The sequence below is a fragment of the Felis catus genome, chromosome B2 (genome assembly GCF_018350175.1).
Source record: "Felis catus isolate Fca126 chromosome B2, F.catus_Fca126_mat1.0, whole genome shotgun sequence".
NCBI classification, from domain to species: domain Eukaryota; kingdom Metazoa; phylum Chordata; class Mammalia; order Carnivora; family Felidae; genus Felis; species Felis catus.
The window spans coordinates 6,846,863-6,867,634 of NC_058372.1; the positions used below are offsets into that span (position 1 = coordinate 6,846,863).

The following is a 20,772-nucleotide window of genomic DNA, read 5'->3' on the forward strand; positions in this document are numbered from 1 at the left end:
CAGCCTGTCCAGGCTGGAGTCTCCTTCACGGGAACGTCAGTAGCGAGTTCACCCGCTCCAAGCGACAGTCTGCGTTCCACAGGCGCTTTTGAAGACTATTTAGAATAAAACAAGCGGAGGAAGAATCCGCCTTGTGCCGGACGGCGGGCTGCTGCTGAGACACACATCAAGGCGGAACCCGAAAGCTCTGTGAGCCCAGATCCCAGGCTGAGAGCCGCAGCCTCGTCTTGAATTTTGTTTTAAATCCTTTCCTTCCCAAGAGGAATGAGGTCGCCAACCCCAAGGTTGCACCTGATCCTTTCCATTCCCTTTCAAGATGCTGGCTTACCCAGTGTATGCTGCAGTCATCTTTGCAGCTCCAGGGTGAGGCGGTGTGGGGGGGGGGGGTGGTTAGGAATGACTTAGGAGCGGGAGAAAATGCTTCAGACTGGAGCTCTGTGCTCTCCAGTGAAGGGAGAGCAAAGGGAGGGAAGACGAGGGAGGTGTTTCACCAGGAGCCTCTGTGATGGCGACCCCACCCCTCACGCCAGGGTGTGCACAGGATGTGCTCTCCCTGGGGTGTTTTCTAGCCCCCCAGGGATTAGAGAATCCAACAAGGTTATAGGCAGTGTGCCATCTCAGTGCCCTCCAGATGAAATGTAGACTTAAGAAAAATTTGTTGAGACATTTTTCAAATCAAAACTCCGGACGTTCTGTTCTACTGCAGTGCAGGTCTTGGTAGCTGAAATTAGTAACCGGTTCTGAAATGCAGTGTTGTAGTTGGAATTAAGTCAGTGAAGCACAGGAAAGTTGGACTTAGAGGTGATCCCTGCCCTCCCCAGCCCCAAGGTGAGGGAGGGTATAAATTCAAATTACGATCTGCAGGAGGAGAGGGGGAAAATCAGTTGAACTTCCATCTCAAAATCTTCCAACTTGGCAAGAGCTGACTAAACTGTACTACTGGAAGGTATTTCGGAGGCACAGCCAGCCTTGTGGGGCTCTTCACTCCAGCCGCCCTGCACCGCCCACCCCACTGGCCCATCCTAACAGCAACCCACCAGACCACTCCACACTCCCTTTGCCCACCACCACTCTAATCAACCTGCTCCCAGAATTGCTACAGAACTCTCTTTTGCTTATTTTTAACATCCATGGAGGCGATTTTCAGCAATGCTGAGCCATCTGCCTGGGCCATCGGAATTAACTCCCCAGATACAAATTCTTTTCCTTCATTCCTCCTTCCTTCCTTCCTTCCTTCCTTCCTTCCTTCCTTCCTTCCTTCCTTCCTTCCTCCCTCTCTCCCTCCCTCCCTTCCTTCCTTGTACTTTGATTGCAAAAACTGCATTGGACAAGCCTGTTTCTCTAAACCCTATTATTTTTAATGTGCGATGTTTAAAGGAACATACACAGCACTTGAGAAGACACGCCTGTATTCTCTTTCCACTCAATTTCTTACCATCACATTTATGCTCATTGCTATCAAAACAATCAGCAACCATAAACGTACAACAGGTACCATGCTAAGCACTTTACATACGTTATTTCACTTAATCTTACGTAACAACCTCACAAAGGAAGCAGTAACGAGTGAATTTCCTCAAGATCACTCTGCTTGAGTAAACGGTAAAAGCCAGGATTCAGAGTAAGCCGGGGAACTACACTATAAATTATCCACAGGGAAGAGTATCAAGCTTGGATACAGATATAAGGGGAAACTCGTGATAAGACAAAATTTGAACCTGGGATCATAGCAGCACTCTCAACAATAGCCAAATTATGGAAAGAGCCTAAATGTCCATCAACTGATGAATGGATAAAGAAATTGTGGTTTATATACACAATGGAATATTACGTGGCAATGAGAAAAAATGAAATATGGCCTTTTGTAGCAACGTGGATGGAACTGGAGAGTGTGATGCTAAGTGAAATAAGCCATACAGAGAAAGACAGATACCATATGGTTTCACTCTTATGTGGATCCTGAGAAACTTAACAGGAACCCATGGGGGAGGGGAAGGAAAAAAAAAAACAGGTTAGAGTGGGAGAGAGCCAAAGCATAAGAGACTCTTAAAAACTGAGAACAAACTGAGGGTTGATGGGGGGTGGGAGGGGGGAGAGGGTGGGTGATGGGTATTGAGGAGGGCACCTTTTGGGATGAGCACTGGGTGTTGTATGGAAACCAATTTGTCAATAAATTTCATAAAAAAAAATTTGAACCTGGGAGATGCTTTATTGCTGCTCAAAATGTGATCTGTAAAGTGGCAGCATTAACATCACCTCATCATTGGTAAAAATGCAGTTTCTTGGGCCCTAACCAGACCTATCGAATCACATTATTTAAACAAAAAAAATTTTTTTTAATGTTTGTATTTATTTTTGAGACAGAGAGAGACAGAGCATGAGCAGGGAAGGGGCAAAGAGAGAGGGAGACACAGAATCGGAAGCAGGCTCTAGGCTCTGAGCTGTCAGCACAGAGTCCCATGCGGGGCTCGAACTCACGGACTGTGAGATCATGACCTGAGCCGAAGTCGGACGCTTAACTGACTGAGCCACCCAGGATCCCCTCACATGTTATTTTTAAATGTATGTATTTTGAGAGAGACAGAGACAGCCTGAGAAGGGGAGGGGCAGAGAGAGAGGGAGAGAGACAGAATTCCAAGCAGACTCTGCTGCACCAGCACAGAGACTGATGCAGGGCTCGAACTCACAAACTTTGAGATCATGACCTGAGCTGAAGTCAGGTGCTTAACCAAATGAGCCACCCAGGCACCCCTGAATCATATATATATATATATATATATATATATATATATATATATATATAGTTCTTTTTTTTTTGAGAGAGAGTGAGAGCACTTGAGCACAAGTCGGGGAGAAGGGCAGCGGGAGAGGGAGGGTCTTAAGCAGACTCTCTGCTCAGCACAGAGCCTGACGCGGGGCTCGATCTCACAACCCTGGGATTGTGACCTGAGCCAAAACCAAGAGTCGACGCTCAACCAACGGAGACACCCAGGTGCCTCACGAATCATATTTTTATTATCTTGTTCAGTCTCCACCTGAACCGTGGAAACATGAGAGGTCATGAAGTTATTCACAGGAGTTATGAATCCAAAAGAGCAGGAGGCATTGTCTCTGGGATAAATATGACTTGAGAACTTAAGTTTTGCAAAATATAAAGATGCTTTTGAGCCATCTCAAATATCTCTATACGGCAATAGTTCTGGACCCAAATAAATGTTTTTGTGTTAGTATATATACCTTCTCATGTAACTGGTCGAAGTATTAGCATATGAAGACCCGTGGAATTTTTTCTTAATTAAAAGGAATCTTCATAAAGATAGGGGAAAACCAATGCATTTGAAACTCGCACCTTGGGGCGCCTGGGTGGCGCAGTCGGTTAAGCGTCCGACTTCAGCCAGGTCACGATCTCGCGGTCCGGGAGTTCGAGCCCCGCATCGGGCTCTGGGCTGATGGCTCAGAGCCTGGAGCCTGTTTCGGATTCTGTGTCTCCCTCTCTCTCTGTCCCTCCCCCATTCATGCTCTGTCTCTCTCTGTCCCAAAAATAAATAAACGTTGAAAAAAAAAATTAAAAAAAAAAAAAAAGAAACTCGCACCTGATGCCGGAAATTCTTTTCCAACATCCCTGATAAGTGGTCACTTAGTTTGTGTCTGAGGATCGCTGTGGAGAAGAACCACACTTCTCATTATCCAGCTCAATCATTTCTTTAGAAGATATAATTTTTTTTAATTAAAAAACAAATTTATGGACGGAGTACTAGATGAAACTTAGAAGACCTAATTTTTAGAAGTTATTTCAATATTGAGTTGAATCGCACCTCACTGCACTAATTTCAGCTTCTCAAGCTAAAGAAAATTAGAGGCCTAATCTCATTGTTTCTTCAAATATTTGAAGACATAACATGTCTTCCCTGGCCTAAACACTGTAATTAGATCCTTCAACTTTTACTCATTTGGCATAATTTCCAGATCCTGAGAGTTTCCTTTCTTTTAGTTTTTGTCCCTTTAAAATAGAGTACCCACCCAAAAGACAATCAATGCTCAAAATGAGATCTTTGCCAGGGCAGGTAAAGCTGTTTTCTTTCTCATCTGAGGTGACCCATGTTTCTGAAGGCAAACCAACTTATACCCTTGGGTATTTCCCTTTTTCCTTTTTTCAAAAAGACTTTATTTTTAAGTAAGTCCACACCCAGTGTGGGGCTTGAACCTGTAACCCTGAGATCAAGGGTCCCACACTCCACTGACTGGGCCAGCCAAGTGCCACTTGGGTATTTCTTTTAAACATAAGATCAGCCAAGTACGCAAGACTGGTCACTTTAACTGCTATAAGGCTAGATCCTCAACATTCTCCCGTTTGTCCCATTTGTTTGTTTGTTTGTTTTTAAACCTAAACACAGGACTTTCCATCTGCCCCTGTATATTTCACTTTATCTGGGTCTATTATTCCCAAATGAGAATATCCATTCTATTTTCATCCTGCCCCCGTGAATTAGCTTCCTCCAAACTTTGTGTGCTCTCAACAATGACATAAATGAAATAAACATGCAATGACTTCCCATTCGTGCATTTCTGTTCATTGCTTCATGTGACTGTTGTCCAAACACAGACGACTTGACAGAGTAGCCCATTCCAGAATTTGTCAGGAATCAAACAGAAGATCACCACCCTGGACTCTTGTCATTTAGGTGCTTGCTTGTCTTCCGGTACTCTACCAGTTCTGCATAACTCCTCGGAGATTATGAGTAATGGCTCTTTGATAGCATCTGCAAATTAATTCACTACCCTGGAATAATCTAAGCCGGAAGACAGGAACTCCTTCAAAGCAAAAAGATATTCTTTAAGTTTCTCTCTCATCTTTCTTTGGATCCATATGCCCATTTTCAAGTGAAAGGCCATTCTTTTGTGAAGACACAGGAAAATCACTGTAAGCTCTGGTCCTTAGATATTATAGCCCGTGCCCTTCGCTTGTATTCTCTCCACTCTACATACACATTACAGAGTGATTTCAGTGACTCTTAACATTTTTGTAAATTCACTGGCTTCTTCCTTCTTGACATTATTCACACTGTTCTGTGCCCTGTCTCCTGATCCCCTGGGCCATTAGCCCCTTCCATATACCCCATCTCATTCTGAGAGAACTTCTTCATCTAGCTAAGCTAAGATTATAATTTGGAGGGTTTATTTTAAACGGAAAAGTCAACCAAATATCCCAGATCTTTTCACTTCAATTGCTGTAAAGACGGATCTTCAACCTCCTCCCACAAGCACTTAGGTCAACCTACTCAAGGTGAAAGGAATTATCTTCCTCTCCATCCTTGCTCATCCTCTCGTAATCCTTGCCCTGGTTCTGGTGCCACAGTCTAACCAGTTACCCCAGGCAGAAGCCAGGAGTGATTCCATGACTCTTATTCCCTCGACTTTCTGCAGTCAAACCTCAGGAACTCCTTCCAGCCATCCTTTGGTATTTCTCTTGATCCACCCTTCTCCCCATCATCTCCACCACAGAGTTCACTGAATGCCTGTAACATCCACTTCCTGGAATGTTGCAATCATCTCCCCGGTGATGTGTCCTATTCTAGATGAATTCCTCCAGAAATTCTCCTCTACATTGTCAATATAAAAACCCACCTAACACACATATTGGATATCATATCTACCATGCTCAAAACCCATAAATGACTTCTCTTTGCACCCAGGATAAAATTCCAAGTTCTGAGCATCATTGAGCACTTGCTTCTGCTCACCATTGCAACTACATACCACCCCTTCCTCTTGTAGGAGAGTGCAGTGCACTTCATCCTTGCCTTGAATCTCCACCTACCTGAAATCTCTGCAGAACTTTTCTTCCCATTTTTCAAAACTCAAGTCAATTCCCCCCGTCTCTCTTAAATGTTTTTATGATTTAACAAAACTGACTTTGCTACTCCATCAGTGGGCCCTACAGACTCCTCTATTATACCACTTATCAAATGGTATGAGAAGGATTTATTTGCACTTTTGTCTCTTGGCATAGGCTATCGAATCACTGAAGGTAGGATCGGGACTTGGTCATACCTGAATCTACTCCCCATCCACAAACACCAACATGGTAGGCAGAGTAATGCTTCCCTCCCCCCAAGACAGCCATGTCCTAATTCCTAGATCTGGTGAATATGTTGTCCTTTTGGCAAAGAGGAATTACGTTTTCTAAGGCTCTGGCTTTAAGGAAAGGGAGATTTGCCTGGATTATCTGGTGTGCCCAAAGTAATCACAAGGATCCTAAAAGTGGAAGAGAGAAGCTGGAGACAAGATCAGAGTGATGCACGTGAGGAAGTCTCAGCCTGCTCTTGCTGTCCCAGAAGACAGAGGAGGGAAGGGACAAAGTACAGACGTGCAGGTGGATTCCAGCAGCCAGAAAGGCAAGGGCAAGGATGATCCCGAACGGCCTCCAGAGAGGAGCACAGCCCTACTGACACCTTGACCTTAACCACTGAGACCCGCACTGGACTTCTAAGACAATAGATTCATGTGGTTTGAAGCCACCAGGTTTGGCTTAACTTGTTACAGCAGCCAGAGGAAACTAATACAAGTAGCACTTGCCACAGAGTCTGTTTGAGACGGGTTTACGGTGCATGCCTGTCTCCTAAATCTCCACTCAGTAGACATAATCATCTCAGAATGTAGAGTCAGGGACCCTCTCAGATTTCCAAGAATATGCTGATATTTGTCTTAATGCAGACATATTCCCCCAAGGCACTACTGCTTTTCCAGGCCCCATCCCCTCTAGAGAAAGAAGAAGCAGCCCCCCAGTTTCTGGATTGTTCCTGATCCTGTGTCATTCCTTAAAGTACCACTGTCATTGATGGTTACCAGGGTCCCCTACCATTGTGGAGAATATGAACTACTCTTGATTCAAATTTGCTTTCTTCTCCTCAGTGAGGCCTTCTTAAGAAAATATATTCACCTTAAAATAGATACCCTCTATCTCCTCAAGCTAGAACTTCTTCACCTAATTGAAGTGAACAAGGCAGACTTTTATTTGTCATGTGCACTGTCATGCTGGGCTCACTAGGACCTGAGACCAATATGGCAGAGTCAACCCACTGGGATTCCCCAAAGGGTCCATAGGAACAGAGAAAAGCAATGGTAGATATGGGAAGACATTACTGGATGTACTCCCAGCCTTGTTCTCTGCTCCACAGAGAAAAATAAACATAATCAACAAGAAATGGAAACTGCTGAATATGGCTAGTCAGTAGTCTGAGACCCTCATCCCCTACTCCAGACTCTGAGGTTCCACGTGAGGCTCTGACTTCCTAGCCCTATGCGGTCTTAATTTTGTGACCAGCCATGTTCCTAGAGTCACTAGTCTGAGACCCTCATCCCCCACCCCAGACTCTGAGGTCCATGTGAGGCTCTGACTTCCTAGCCCTATGCAGTCTTAATTTTGCGACCAGCCATGTTCTTAGAGTCAAATCCCCTACTTTTCTTAAATTATCTTAAATCGGGTTTATGACTCTTCCAACTAAAGGAGTCGTGGCAAACAATAAGTGTTATCAAATAACTCAGGTCAATTAAAAATTTTTAAGCAATTCACAAAACTTGGGTCACAATCCCCTGAAGATGGTTGAAGATGAAACCACTCCGTACAATGCTGAAACAGGATGACCTCCACTTGAGCAAAGACCCTTGCACTCATTGTTGGAATGGCCTGTAAGGTCTTCAAAGCAAGCTAATGCACACTTTTAACTGTTGCTGGCTACGCAACTAGCCTTCCTTAGCCTGCAGCCTTGGTTCTCAAAGTGTGAGCCCTGGGCCAGCAGTATCACCCGGTAACACCCTAGCGACAAACATTCTCAGGCCCTGCCCCAGACCTATGTCATCAGAAATTCTGGGCCTGGGTCGAGTATTGAGGTTTAACAAGTTCTCCATGTGATTCTAATGCCTTCTAAAATCTGAGACCTACTAACCCACGTGATAACCATGTCCTTGGGTTTTTTGTCGGTTGGGTTGGATTGTTGTATTTTTCATTTTTTGTTTTTGTCTTTTTTTTGCATTTCATTTTGTTTGAAATACTGATACATGACATATGACGAATTCGTAAACTATCAATCCATCTTAATGAAGAACACTTAAATCTCCACCCAGCCGCGCAGAAAAACATCAACCACATAAACATCACAAGCTGATAAATTGGTTCCAGGTGAATTTTTTGCCAACTTAGGTTGGCAATTTTCAGCCTTGTATAGTATATAAAGGCTAGTATAGTATATAAATTTGTATGATAGAGGAAAAAAAAGCTTTTTAGAAATTAACTTACTATCAACATTAAATATACATATGTAACTTTTTATTTTAGACTATGGAACACCAGGCATTTTTTTAGGCAGGTAGATCTCACACCAACTTTATGCTCTCATAAATCTCTTTGTAGTTTTTGTTTTTCATTTTCTTTGAATTTCTTAGGATTAAAAAAGGAGATACATATCCCATGATGTGAGTTCACTATACGAAAGAATACTCTATTTTGAGCTTACATTTCTGGGAGAAGTAGGTCTTTGCATTTCCTGGCTATGTTGAGAATTCTTGGCTCCAGTTACCCAAATTTTCAATGTGGCTGACTGCTGAACCCCACTACCCCAGTGGGGGGCACTCATTGTAAAAGGCTTGCTAAGTGGGCATGACACTTCCCAAGTTTCTAGGGAGAAGAGTGTTTGCTTTCCTTCTGGCTAAAGATTTAATTTGTTATTTAGTTTTGCACTCACTTCATGGATCTACAACCTGGGGTAGAAAAGAGAAAAAGTGATTACATTCAACAAAATGGACAAATATGTCAGAATAAGAAATCCCGTTAAAATGTTGGATGCATTCCCCAAGGCCAGCAATGCTATCTTTATCATAATATACTACCTTTCTCATATTGCTGTGAAGTATAAAACACAGCAACTTACCTACCTTTAATTAGCTGCGTTTAGTATTTTTTATGGCCACTGAACATGGTACTCAGATTATCATATATTAGCATATAATTTGCATACATACCTCAAGGTATTTGATTTTATTGCTATTACCTTTTGTGGCCCTATTTCAGTAATGACTCTAATGGAATATAAAAAAAAAAAAGGGGTGAGATTTCTGACTCAATTCGCTCTGCAATCTTGGGAGTTTTACAATGGAAAGTTCTATGTTCAATATAAAATTCTTCAAAAATTTTTTTTCTGTGTCTTCTTATCTTAGTCAATCGGCCTAGGTACTTATCTGGCAAATCCCTGATCGGCGCCACAGTGAAAGCGTTTACTTTCGTTCTGAGCTCCGTAAAGATATATTTCGTAAGTAAGTCTTGGGGTATAAATTGCTTCATGTTTGCTTAAAAGAAAATTGCACACACACAATTTAATGAATCTCACCGGTCTATCAGCAGCTAAAGGCCCAGAGAAAGAAAAATACCAGCTGCAGCTAGAGAGTTTGGCGAAAGGTCAGAGGTCAGTGCCTGCATCTGCGTTCACTGGGAGACAGAGAGGAAAAATAAAGGGTCTCTCTTTGTTGCACGTCAGCACTATTTTAGAAAGTGCAGATACTGACTTAATTACCAACGTTCCCTCTTGCTCTGGGGTGCTGCGGCGGGCTATAAATCAATACCTAAGGTCACATTGCTAAAAGCATGAAAAAAATGTCTTTCTCGCGCTCGGGAGCATTGTTTTGTGCTTCTTTCTTGGCGTTACCAGCGCTCGATATCAGATAGAAACAGAGAGCAGGAGTCATTACGGAGAGAATCAGAATTATGAAAACCGATAAGTAGAGCCGGCCTTTTGAACTGAAGGCAACTGTTCAACTATGTCAAATCTCCTGTCATTATTTGATTGTTTGTTGTTGATTCGTTTGTTTTTAATCCCTCCACCCAATCCTTAAGCCTAACTGTGTAAATAAATATTACTGCGAATTATGTGCCAATTTGGAAGTAAAGCCAACCAATTTGTCTTCAGTTCAAAAATAATTTCAATGGGTAATTGTAATGGGTTCGGGGCTGCCTATACATTTTTATTCATCTTTCTGTCAACACGCTATGGAAATTCCTACATCTGATTTCCATAAACAGAAGAATGTCACCCTGTTAAAAGTGGGTGCTAGCCCCTTTATCGACAACTTACGCTACCTGGAAGGAAGCATGGCGTTTGTTAATTTGCAAAATCACAAACAGCCATTTCAAAGTAAGACAGTCTTGAAATAACTCACTTTGAGGGTTAAAAAGAGCCAAAATGGAATCCCTTAATGATTTGCCTGCATCGAAGATACTACTTGGGATGCAGCTGAGGTTTGGTTCGGAGGACAGTCTGACGATCGTTGCATGGATGTCCACACCAGGCTTCTGTTTCAGTGACCAACGCTGCCATCACAGATCAGACCAACCATGCAGCAGGCTGATCTGGTTAAGACAAACAAAATAACTACATTGATTTTGCTGAAGGGAAAATGAATAGATGTAATATCTTTAAATAAGAAGTTTACAGCTCAGTCTATACATTTAGAGTGTCTGCAGTGGTTTAATATTCTAAATTTTTTTAATGTTTGTTCATTTTTGAAAGACGGAGAGAGACAGAGCACAAGCAGGGGTGGGGCGGAGAGAGAGGGGGACACAGAATCTGAAGCAGGCTCCAGGTTCCGACGCGGGGCTCGAACCCACGAACCGTGAGATCGTGACCTGAGCCGAAGTCGGACGCTCAACCGCTGAGCCACCCAGGCGCCCCTACAGTGGTTTCATTTTCAATGTGTACTATATACCTTATTTTTGGAAGCAGGTAAGGTGCCAATTAGGGATACGTGAAAATAATATCAATAATTTCTGCAAACCATTCCCATTTCTTTATGCTTTTCTTTACATTAATTTTTTCTTCTAATACTGATACTTGTTTTAGAACTATTAAATTTGGCCCAAATTTCTATTTTACTCGTACCATGTAGCCTGGGTCCTTATGGAAAATACATTCTTCTACAGATATCCAATTTAGATAATTCTACAGTATGTATTAATGCCATCTGATCACTATTTCGTTGACTCATACATTTTCAGCAGGAATCTCCCTTAGGAGTCATCTGGTTGAACTTCCTTTTCTAACTAGTGGAAAAAGAGAGAGATCGTCTCATGTTGCTCCAAGGACTCAGCTGAAAAGAAGACGACAATTCAGTAAAATTTGTTTGCAGGGGAAATTTCCAATAAGTAACAGGCTCTACTCAACATCTTGGCGCAGGTTGGCGAGTATTTACTTATCTAATTATCTCTTCAAATAGTCCCCCTGGTAATGCAAAATCTGCTACCTTTCCCAGAGTGGACAAAAGCACATTTAACTTAATGAAATGGCAGCATAGAGCAGCAACTTGTATCTTCCCAGACTCCGCCATCAGAGAAATGTGAAGTTAAAAGACAAGTTTCATTTGCTGTTCTCTCATGAAAATGGGAAATGGATGAGAAAGGCTGTTTGTTCTGTTGCCACAGAGAATTCTCGAGAATGAACACACATATTATTATAACGGCTCAGCTTATAAAACACAAGTCGTAATTGAAGGTAGTGTCTACCCTAAATACCGAGGGCAATTTGCCCTGGCATCTAGCTACCCATCGTGCCTTTAGGGGTCCATCGAGCATATGCACATCACATCAGCCAGAGTCTGCCAGCATATAATGTCTCTCTAGGGTTTCACTATTACCCTATTTGAATGCCTGAGAAGATGCTCATAATTGCTTATTATGACATTAGACAAGAGAATTCAAGTCCCATTTGATTGTAATGAGTTCGTGGAGTCCCTGCCTTTTGTGGGTCCAATCACATCCAGAATTGAACTTAAGGCATGTATATTGAAACAGAATTACACTTGAACCGTTGAGCACGAGGCGTGGACCTTGTTCACTTATGATTTTTTCTATTACTTTCCATAGTCTGTTGATGGAAACAAAAATAATATCAATTATAAAATCCTTCAGCAGACACTTAAGCTTCTTTCCAAACTGCAATTTATTTCTCCAGGTTACCTCTGAAATCATTCAGACTTACTGTCTCCAGATAAGCAAATTAAATGGTAAAAAAAAAAAAAAAGATAAAATTATTTCTTTAAAACATGTATTAAGTGGCAGAACTAGTGGGTTTTACGTGTATGTATAAAAATATGCAAATATGTATCTTATGAGCAGGTGCGTCTATTGACAACACCTATTTATACCAAGGTGAAACACTCCTGCGTTTAAGAAGTTACCAGTAAACAGCCTCTATCCTATTTTTACAAGACGAAAAGCCAAAGAAGGCCTATTAAGTCAACACAGAATTGGCTACAATAAAAGGGGCAAAGAGTAACACGATCCCATTTAATTTCTAAGTGGGAAAACTAGGAATCCTTTGAAGTGCTTAGGATTTCATCATTCTGTGCTTTGATAAAGCACTGCTGCTTCCCATTTCCTCACAGGCGTATCCAGGCGGCTGAAGGAGGAACAACAATGAGTCGGATTCTAACGGAAAGCTCCCTGAGACCCCAGGGCCCTCCGTTCAGAGCTGAAGCCGAAACCGTCCAAAACGTGAAAGCACATGGGGAGGTGGTGCAGGGACGCAACCGGCAAAGCCCAGGTGCATTCGTGATCTTCAAGTTTGCAGACACACATCATGTTAATTGCTTGCCCGCAGAGGTAGGTTTTTTTATTATAGATTTTAATATTTTTTATTCTTTTTTTTTTTCTTAAAAAGAGAGAGAGTGTGTGTGTGTGCAAGTGGGGGACAGCGGCAGAGGGAGAGAGACAGAGAGAGAAAAAGAGAGAGAAAGAGGGAGAGAGCGTCTCAAGCAGGCTCCACACGCAGCACCAAGCCTGAGGCTGGGCTTGAACGCATGACTGTGAGATCGTGACCTGAGCTGAGACAGACGCTCGACCAACTGAGCCACCCAGGTGCCCCAATTTTAATAACTTTTAAAGTTTATTTATTTATTTTGAGAGAGAGAGAGAGAGAGAGAGAGAGAGCAAGAGTGAGAGCACAAATGCGGGAGGGAGAGAGAAGGAGAGACAGAATCCCAAGCAGGCTCTCTGCCATCAGCACACAGCCTGACACGGGGCTCGAACTCACAAAACTGCAAGATCACGACCTTAGCAGAGATCAAGAGTCAGAGGCTCAACCGACTGAGCCACCCAGGTTCCCCTTCATTATACATTTTAAAATACTGCTGTGGCTATTGTGAAAATAACACTAAGTTCCCTTAATATCAAACTGGCTCTGAGTTATTAAATAAATATCTGATTGCCGGGGGTGGGGGGAAGCTCTGAGTTGGGGTGTTCTTTTCAGAGAACTCTAATAAGTTTTTGGTTTTTTAAAATATTTCGAGGGAGAGAGCAAGTGAGTGCGAGCAGGCAAGGGGCAGAGAGAGGAAGAGAGACAGAATCCCAGTAGGCTCCCTGCTGACAGCACAGAGCCCCATGGGGTCTGATCCCAGGAACTGTGAGATCCATGACCTGAGCAGAAAGCAAGGTCGCCTCACCAACAGAACCACCCAGGCACCCCTAACAAGTATTTTTAGAAGAAGACCCAACATGTGTTTCTCTGTTTTTCCTCCAAACGTTACCAGGTCATTTCACTCTTAAATGGAGCAGTTAGTGTCCTTATCTTTCAGAAGAAAATAACAGTGATTTAAACCACCCAGCATCACTCAGTATGAATTGAGTACCAAGTATTTGCCAGGCACTGAACTAAAATGCTAGAAAGATAAAGAGGAATATGGGGAGCTGCCATCTAGGAGGTTAAAACCTGGTAAGGAAGTATCCACTTGCCCTTCTCCCAAGAAATCCCATAGCGGCTACAGTGCCGGCTTACAGAGCTCTTGTGCAGGCAGGTGCTAGTCGTGAACTTGGCGAGCCCACGAACATCTCCAAATCTCAGTCTTCCCGCCAGTGCAATGGGAATGATAGCAGTATCTGCAGCTTAAATGCTAAAATTCAAATAAAATAATCAGTGCCAGCTGGACAGGTAGTAAGCATTAAATAAATGTTAAACATTCATTATCATTCTAATCAACAAGGTGAAGTGTTCAAATAATGTAAAGAGGAATTCATAAAACGCCCTTTACAAATACTATAAAGGGACTTACTTATTCTGATGTTATAAATAGGATAATGAGAACTGTTAGGGGCTGAATTGTGCTCCCCTCCCCAAATTCATATGCTAAAGGCTGAACTCTCAGTACTTTAGAATAGGACTGTAGAGAGAAGACCTCTACAGAGGTAATCAAGGTCAAATGAGGCCATCCGGGCAGATCCTAATCCAGTCTGCCTAACGTCCTTGTAAGAGGGAATTTGGACGCAAGAAGAGATACCAGGGATGTCCATACACAGCCAAAAGACCACTAGAGGACACAGTGAGAAGGAGATCATCAGCAAACCAAAGAGAGAGGCCTCGGGAGAAATCAAACCTGTCTACACCTTGACCTTGTACTTTCTACCTGCAGAACTACGGGAGACTAAATTTCAGTTGTCTAAGCCACCCAGCGTGTGGTATTTTGCATAGCAGCCTGAGCAGACCCGTGCAAAAATGAAAGTATGTTAAATAATATAAATAAATGTCCACACGGCAATGATTAAAAAGGTAGACACATGTCGTCTTAAATATATTAACTTCTGAGCACGTGTCCTTTTGTGAATTCGTATTTTGCAATAAAAATAATGTATGTACACAATAAAGAAGTATTCAAACAACTGAAGGGTGTAAAAAAATTATAAAAACTAGCTTCCCTTTCTTATTTCTATTAGAAATGGATGGATGATATTATATATTTCTGGGCAAAATATATATGGCAGAAATGTTTCATTTGATATATGGATGACCGATAATTCATAGACCCTCAAGTGTGCACAACAATTAATCCAAGGTCTTCATCCACCCACCATTACTACCAGAGAGGAATATCCACAATGTTCTAGAAATGTGAGCCAGTCGCAAGTAGGCCATCCACACTGGTTTTTCAGCTGGAAAATGTGATACAGCCCTGGACTCAGAGCTTCATGCACAGTATGAGCTCAACAAATATGTGTCTGTTAATTTGATATGTTTGATTAATGATGCCTCAGATAATAAGTTTTACAGAACCAGAAGCACATGGTTTCCCTGGATATAATGAGTTCTAATTTTCGGTCAAGTCTATATGCGTGCGGATAAAAAATGAAAGAATACATATGTTAGTGCAAGAGATTTTGCCAAGCACTCTTTCTTGTCACCTTATTTAGTTCATTTGACATACATCCATTCCAACATTAACTCAGTGCCAATAAAAACTTTGCTCCTAATGTTTTGCTGCTCTACAAGTGTCAGAGCATCTAAAACTGAGGATTAACTTTACCTGACAGATATGGGCCAAGGCAATAATCCATACCTAATTTCAGTTTTCCTCATTTTCTTGAAGATTCCCTGAAGTTTTCTAAGAAATAGCAGGAAGGGAAAAGGATTATGGAGACTTTGTTCACAACCAGAGCTCCTGCAGGAAGTGACAGCATTGCACTGGGCAAGCCTTTTTTTTTTTTTTTTTTCTTGTCTGTTTTCCTTCCATGTTTGGAAATAGAAATAATACTGTCTCAGATTTCTAATAATGAGGTATTATTTCTTAGGATTCTGTGTATTGGCCAGGGGCTGATTTGCTCATCTTTCCGGGACTTTCTCAAGAGGGAGCATTCAGCTGACGGGTCCACTGGAGCTTGGGTTCACCTGGGCACACCTGTGCTCAACTGGGGCGTCTGGACCTCCCTCTAAGGTCTAACAGGATTGGGGTTTTCAACTCTGTGATTCGCTTTTTCTCCTGGTGGCCCCTCCTCCTGCAATGCCTGCGGGCAAACCTGGTCCATGAGGGTAAAGGCTTTATTTTAAAATGTCTTATTTTGATATTCTTTCATTATAATTTGGCCTTTGCCTTTTCATTTCACAGATAACTTTGACCTTTTCGGACAAAAGCCATTTAAAAAAAAATTTAATGTTTATTTTTGAGAGAGAGTACAAGCAGGGGAGGGGCAGAGAGAGAGGGAGACACAGAATCTGAAGTAGGCTCCAGGCTCCGAGCGGTCAGTACAGAGCCTGACGCAGGGCTTGAACTCACAGACGGCGAGATCATGACCTGAGCCCAAATCAGACACTTAACCGACTGAGCCACTGGGGCGCCTCTGGACAAAAGCCTTTTTTGAAAAGACATATGAAAAATTATTTTTATTTTTCATTGTTTACGTTTACTTTACCATATATCTTGCATAAAAATATGTCCACAATTAATTTTGTGCACTTTTAAAATTTCAATTCTTTACTATCACTACAACCTACATTATGTGAAAATCTTGATTAAAAAATGTAATTAGTGATTTTGCTAAGATGAATATTATAGAATAAATATATAACAAGCTAGATGTTTTGTGTGTCTTTATTCTCTTAATCATCCTGACATAATCAGACTGTGTCAGAATACCCAGACATGCACCACAATATAAGTTAGCTGTTTTACTATTTCTCTGACTTTATTCATATAGAAAACCATGATTTTACATGTTGTGGTGATATTTTGTCATCATAATGGTATACATCTCACAGGATAGCTTTCATTCATTAGTTTGTTAAAAGTGATTTATACTTTTACTGTTTTAGCTATGTTTACATAAGATTCCACCCATACTCTGGCCCTAAGCCCTGGTGATTAAAACATCTTAACCAAGGGAGGAGCATGATCAACACCACACTCTAGAAAGCTCTCCACTGGAGAGAATAAGACAATCAGGAGGCCGGTCTTCCTTTGAGTGGATGACATTTCCACCTCTACCCTGAATTTCTTTTTTTTTTTTTTTTAAAGATAATTTTATTGATTTTGAGAGAGAAAGAGAGAAAGAGAGAGGCAGAGAGAAAGAGAGAGAGACAGAGACAGAGAGAGGGAGAGAGAGAATCCCAAGCAGGCTCCACACCATCAGTGCAGAGCCTGATGCAGGGGCTCAATCTCATGAACCCTGAGATCGTGACCTGAGCCAAAATCAAGAGTGGGATGCTTAACCGACTCAGCCACCCAGGTGCCCCACCACCCTGACTTCTGAGTCGATCTCCTTCACTTTGTTCCTTAGCATATCTTTGGAGAGGTGCTGAGCCCTGCCATTCTAGGTTTCCTGGCCAGCAAGTTCTTGAGGCCTATCCATTTTCAGACCAGGCATTTCTGACAGCTCAGCCACAGGGGTGGACACATGAGGCAGAAGCCCCAGGCATCTTGAGGCCTCTACTGTGGAACCCACCCAGCATCATTCTTCTGCCATTGAAAGTAACACACAGGTTTGGCCCATGTTCCGAGGGGGTCAATAGACTCCCTGCTGAGAAAGTCACGGTACAAAGTCAAAACACCGGAAGCCATACAAAGGATGAGAGATGGTTAGCAAACCACCACAAACACCTATTTCGTAACATTACCTGCCTTTCCCGGAAGATCGTTTAGCTTCTCAGGGCTTGAGCTCCCTCTGTGCGCCCCAGCACAGGTACTCTGAGAGGAACCAGCAGCTGGAATGAAAATAGACATGCTAGAGATAGACCCCAAATCTGAAATAATCACCAATTATCCGGTGCGTTCCTTGGCCAAGTTTTAATTTAAAATGTCATGAATTACAAACAGCCAGTGTTTGCCACTGAGCCAAAAATAACGTTTTCTGAATTTCTCCCAAGTTCTACTAGATACGCCTCAATCGCTCGTTTTTACTTCATGTCGGTATGCCGTTGTGTAATTCACCATTATCAGAATGATACGCTGGGTTGGGGCGATTCTCCTGCTCAGCACAAATTACCAGAGTTTGACCCCATGGGAATTACTGGTAGCAAAAAAAAAAAACTGTTAACAAGCAGCTATTTCACCGAATTTATATCTCTGTCCAACACAGGCACAGTAGCCCATTTGATGTGCCTGTTACCAAGAGAATGAACCCCATTAGGGCGCCTGGGTGGCTCGGTCGGTTAAGCATCCGACTTCTGCTCAGGCCACGATCTTGTGGTTTGTGGGTTTGAGCCCCACGTCGGGCTGTGTGCTGACAGCTCAGAGCCTGGAGCCTGCTTCGGATTCTGTGTCTCCCTCTCTCTCTCTCTCTCTCTCTCTGTCACTCCCCGACTCGTGCTCTGTCACTATCTCTCAAAAATAAATAAACATTAAAAAAAATGAATAGGGGTGCCTAGGTGGCTCAGTAGGTTAAGCATCCAGCCTCCCCCTAGGTCATGATCTCGCCATTCCCGAGTTCCAGCCCCTCGTGGGGCCCTGTGCTGACAACTCAGAGCCTATGGAGCCTGCTTCAGATTCTGTGTCTCCCTCTCTCTCTCTGCCCCTCCCCCACTTGTGCTCTTTCTCTATCTCTCAAAAATAAACATTAAATAAACAAGCAAATAAATAAACACTAAAAAATTAATTAATAACAAATAAAATAAAAAATAGATCAATGAACCCCATTATATTCCAGCTGAGATAGATCTTTGTATGTGGTGGTGTGTGGGGGGGTCCCTATCTTTCCTGGGAGTTGCTATCTCTCCATTAAATGAGCTGGAAGTTTAAAATGAGAATTCATCCTCTATTAGGGCTCTAAGATGTATATACATGTATATATATGTATTATACAGGTATATGTATACATGTATATATATATTTATTTATGTTTATTTAGAGAGGTGAAGCAAGAGAGAGATGGAGAGAGAATCCCAAGTAGGCTCTGCGCGTCAGCACAGAACCCGGAGCAGGGCTTGATATCCGGAACCCCGAGATCATGACCTGAGCAGAAATCAAGAGCCACACACTTAACCGACTGAGCCACCCAGGCACATATATACATAATTTTTTTTTTTTTTGAAATGTTACTTCTCTACTGCCCAGGACTTTACTGATTTTAGTCTTGAAAGTCCCACATCCCAGGATCCTAACCCCCTTGTCCTAGGCAAATGGATGGTTGGTGGCCGATTATATCTATCTGCTAAATTCTGACTCTTCAAAGGCAGTGCCTGTATTTCCATTATTATTACTTTTTGTGCCCACCATGTTAGCCCAGCGTCAGACACTTACTACATACCTGGTAAGTGTTTTTTTTTGATGAATGAATGAATGCACGAGTGAATGAAAGCATAAGAGAAGGGACCTGGAGGACAGAGTAAAGGCAGGAGAAGAGAGAAGGGCACCTCAAGAGCTGAATACCCTGCAGATCTTACATAAAGCAGAGTAATGGAAGTGATCAGTCAACACCGCGAGCAGTAACTTCAACCTTGCTGCACCTCGGAATCCTCTAGAAAGCTTTCTAAAAATACCAATGCTCTGGCTCCACCAATTGAATGACATCTCCATCGCAAGGGCTCTGGCACGGTATTGTCCACGAGCTCCCCCAGGGTATTTCTTCACTGCAGCCAGGGCTCAGAATCACCGGCTTAGGGCCTCTCCAGGCAGTCAACACACGCTGCAGGGGAAGGATTCTGGAAAAAACAAGCTGCAAAATGAAAAGATGTGATTCTAACACACTTCTCTGATAACCTCGCTTGGGTGAGCTTCTTACTTCTATGGCTCTCCCTGCTGCTGCTCCGGACACATAATTATCCTCCCAATTATGTGACTTCTTGACTAATTTCTAGAGAGGAAAACCTGAGAGTCAGAGGAATGTGGCGGCCAAATGTTCCTCGATCTAATGGGAATGGCCAATCTGTCTTGCGATAGTTGTTTGGAAAAAGAAATAGCAGCCAAGGCCAGGTAGAGAAAATGGTGAACGTTAGCAGTTTTGTTAACATATCCAGGAAATAGACTTGCTACTGGCAGGCTAAATAAATGTGTGCCACACATGACCTTCAAAACCATTGATCTTAAAGGTTATAAACAATACCCAACTGACCCATTGGTCTGTGTCCTCGGATTAAGAGATCCTGCTGTGGATATTCCCCTTTGTAGTGCATCGCTGCCAATAAGGGAGACTACTTTAAAAATATATATATTGAACCAGGTTATATGTGATCATTAATCACAGGCTCTCCCCAGGACTGCCGTCGTAAATACCGCATCTGCATAAAACTCCCTGCTGAAATTGCCTCATCATCTCCTCAGCCTTCTAGGAGAAAGCAGACACACTTGGAGGAAAGAGGAATTAAAAAGGCACAGAGAAAGGAAACAAAGAACAGGAAAGGTGCTGCCTTTTACATTTCACTTTGAATTGTTTACATTTTTAAAAATTGCCTTATTTTTTAAATGACTTTATTATCCCAAATTATTCAAAATTGGCTTCTAGATATGCTAGCCCTTTGTCTCATAGCACTGTGGATGGTGACGTGAAACATGACACTTTAACTTAATCTTTTGTTATGTTGCTCTTTCCCTATTATCAGGCACGTCCTCATGGGGCAATTCCTTATTTCGTGGTGCCAGAAACTTACACAAACTGACAAATACAAAATTAAGTACAGGCTCTGGGAAGGGGCCCCGAAGCTGAGGCTTCATTAGTATCACAGAAAATTTGCCACCAGCATCATATTTGGGGATGTTAATGCTATTTCTTTCCCCCTATTGTTTTAAAAATGACATCAAATTATATGGGCATAAAAATTCCAATAACACAAAATTGCACAAATAAAAACTGAAAGGCTTTTCCCCCCCTGCCCCTCATGTTACTCTATGGAAGTTACTGCTTTCGGCATTTAGTATGTGAGATGTACCCATTTTCAGGAAGTGCTTTCGAATAGCTATTTATGGTTTATTTTCTTTCCAGGGTTTCAGGTATAACATATTTTTTTTTCAAGGGTTCAGGTAAGCACATCCATG

The 20,772-nt window shown here is 42.3% G+C and overlaps 2 long non-coding RNA genes across 2 annotated transcripts in view; both read right to left on the reverse strand.

Annotated features, from left to right (window-relative positions):
* Nucleotides 1-20,772, reverse strand: part of LOC111560409 — a 208,824-nt gene that overhangs the window by 36,187 nt on the left and 151,865 nt on the right. The window contains exons 18-21 of the long non-coding RNA XR_006597502.1: nt 17,421-17,507; nt 13,818-13,932; nt 10,929-11,136; nt 10,210-10,399 (exon numbers count right to left, since the gene is read on the reverse strand). This is a non-coding gene — a long non-coding RNA (uncharacterized LOC111560409). The remainder of the gene's footprint in view (nt 1-10,209; nt 10,400-10,928; nt 11,137-13,817; nt 13,933-17,420; nt 17,508-20,772) is intronic.
* Nucleotides 1,393-2,418, reverse strand: LOC111560410. Its single transcript, XR_002742164.2, has 2 exons — nt 2,197-2,418; nt 1,393-1,718 (listed from the first exon to the last, which is right to left on the reverse strand). It is a non-coding gene; the product is annotated as an uncharacterized LOC111560410 (long non-coding RNA).